Consider the following 2,971-nt stretch of genomic DNA (forward strand, 5'->3'; position numbering starts at 1 on the left):
TGATTCCCAATATTCTAAACATACTATCAGATCCCACACTTGGCCCTTATCCCATGTTTCTTAAAAACATTTTGAAAAAGAGAGTCATATTTATATCAAAGTTTAAAGCATAAAATTAAGGACTTTAAAGTGACTACAGTTTCATTTAAATTTATTTTAAATCAAATTTTAAAATAAATTTGATCTAAATTTGAGTATTTTAATATCTCATGGATATTTAAAATACATCTCCCATATAAACATAAAATGTTAACTATGATTAAATCATTTCCAAGGAGAGATACCTGATATCAAGAGAGGCTATACCAGGGCATTGGGCTGGGGGTGGTGGCTCACACCTGTAACCTCAGCACTTTGGGAGGCTGAGGTGGGAGGATCGCTTAAGCCCAGGAATTCAAGACCAGCCTTGGCAACATAGCAAGACTCCGTCTCTACAAAAAAATTTAAAAATTAGCTGTGAATGATGGCATGTGACTGTTATCCCAGCTACTTGGGAGGCCAAGGTGGGAGGATTACTTGAGGCCAAGAGTTCAAGGCTGAGGTAAGCTATGATCACACCACTGCACCCCAGCTTGGGTGACAGAGCAAGACCCCATCTCAAAAAAAAAAAGAAAAAAAAGAAAAAAAAAAAAGAAAATGAAAAAGAAATAGGGCATTGGCCTTAGTTAGGGAGAACATAGAAAAGGCTGGAGGGCTGGGCTGGGCTGGGGAGGTGGCGGGTGACCTAGCAAAGCCAATAGTATGAGGAGAGTCCCTCCCAGTAGGGGAGAATACCAGAGGAGATGACAGTGCACTTGAGAGGTAGGGCTCAAAGAGCAAGGGGAAGGAAATATGATGCAAGAAGAGACCGGAGAGGTAGGTTGGGGTCAAATTGCAGAGGTTCTTGCAGAACACATTATGATTTTGACTTAAGAGCAATAGGAAGCAGACGAGGTGGTTTAATTTAAAATAGATCCTTCCAGGCCAGGCAAGCTGGCTCACACCTGTAATCCTAGCACTGTGGGAGGCTGAGGCAGGAGGATTGCTTGAGCTCAGGAGTTTGGGATCAGCCTGAGCAAGAGCGAGACCCCATCTCTACTAAAAACAGAAAAAATTAGCCGGGCATTGTGGCACGCACCTGTAGTCCCAGCTACTCGGGAGGCTGAGGCAGGAGGATCACTTGAGCCCAGGGAGTTCGAGATTGCTGTGAGCTAGGCTGACGCCACGGCACTCTACTCAGGGCAACAGAGTGAGACTCTGTCTCAAAAATAAATAAATAAATAAATAAATACATAAATGAAATAAAATAGATCCTTCTGGATGCTGAGTGAAGAGTAGAATATAGGAATAGTTAGAGAGGAAGGGGACCGGGTAGGCAGCTATGTCAGGAATCCAGCTATGAGGTGAGGGTAGAAAGAGACGATGGGAGAGGTCTTTAGAGGACTGGGCAATGGTTAGACCTTGAATATAGGAAGGAGAAGATGTGAACCAGGGCCCTGGGGATTCTGAGTGCCCAGTGGATGGTGGTGTCATTCAGTGAGACAGGAAGAAGTTGGGCCAGATCTGAGCAGGGGGGTTAAGATAAAATGAATCTCTCTTGAGTTCAGTTTTGGACATGTTGACTCTCAGATGCCTTTGAAATATCCAAGTGGCGATGTTATAAAGGGGGTTGGATAAAAGGGTCTAGATTTGCTTAGACATGAGAACTGGGTGGGAGATGGATGTTTTTGAGTCATCTGTGGGTTAGTTAGAACAGAAGCAATAGGCAGGGATGAGATCATCTAGAGAGAGTCTATAGAGAAGGGTGAGAACTGAACCTTAGAATCACCCGTGCTTCATGGCCAGGTGGATATCGTGAGCCTGCAGGTGAAACTAAACCAGCCTGGCTGAGAAAGAAGGAAGAAAATCAGGAAATGGCAGAGAGTGCTCACTTCGGCAGCACGTATACTAAAATTGGAATGATACAGACAAGATTAACATGACCCCTGCGCAAGGATGACACGCAAATTCGCGAAGCGTTCCAAAAAAAAAAAAAAAAAAAAAAAAAAGGAAATGGCAGAGACCTGAGAGCCGATCAGGAGAGCATTTCAAAGAAACAGTGTTCAACAATGTCAGATGCTGCTGAGAGAGCAAATGAGATGAGGCCTGAAAACTGGCCATACAATTTAGCATCATGGCGATGACTCAAGCCCACAATGTTTTGGTGGAATTGAAAGCTGGACTGGAGGGAATTGAGGAGTGAATGAGAGGTCAGACACTGGAGGAGAGTATGGACAACTCTTTTGAAAAGTTTGGCTATGTAGGAGGAGAGAGCTAGGGCAAAAGCTAGAGATGGGTATAAGATTGAGGGAAGTTTTGTTTTTTTTTTTTTTAATGGCAGATACATGAATAGACAGAGCAAATAGGAAATCCAAAAGTAGCCTCAAATATATATATGTATAAATATACATTTAGAACATGAGAAAGGGGGAATCTCAAATCTCTGAGGCTAAGATTTTTTAACAAATGGTGTTAGGATGCCTAAATAGCAATTCAGAAACTGTAAAATTGGACCCTATACTTCACATCTTTTATAAGAATAAATTGCAAATGGATTGGATATCTAAATGTAAAAATGAAATAGTATAAGTTCTAGAAGAAATTATGTGCCAATTCCTTTATATCTTGCATATGAGGAAAGGTATTTCTGACTCAAAATCTAGAAGCAATGAAAGAAAAGGTTGATAAACATGATTATTTAAAAAAGGAAGAAATTTTGCATGGCAAAAAACACGATATGCAAATAAACAAACAAAAAACACCATAAACAAAGTCAAAAGATGAATGAATGAGATATTTGCAACATTATAGTATTGCAGATAAAGGGATCTATCTATCTGTCTGTGTGTGTGTGTCTATTGAACAAATTGAGAGGGGGATATTGGCTAGAGAAAGAATAGAAGGGAAGATCATCAATAGTGTTAGTGTCCTGTGAACATGCTGGGACAGAGGA

General features: G+C 41.1%; 1 non-coding gene across 1 annotated transcript; it reads left to right on the forward strand.

Annotated features, from left to right (window-relative positions):
- Positions 1–1,902: 1,902 nt before the first annotated feature.
- LOC138401277 (U6 spliceosomal RNA) lies at positions 1,903–2,009 on the forward strand. Its single transcript, XR_011236441.1, has one exon. It is a non-coding gene; the product is annotated as a U6 spliceosomal RNA (small nuclear RNA).
- The last annotated feature ends 962 nt before the right edge of the window (positions 2,010–2,971 follow it).

This window comes from Eulemur rufifrons, chromosome 20, assembly GCF_041146395.1.
Source record: "Eulemur rufifrons isolate Redbay chromosome 20, OSU_ERuf_1, whole genome shotgun sequence".
NCBI lineage: Eukaryota > Metazoa > Chordata > Mammalia > Primates > Lemuridae > Eulemur > Eulemur rufifrons.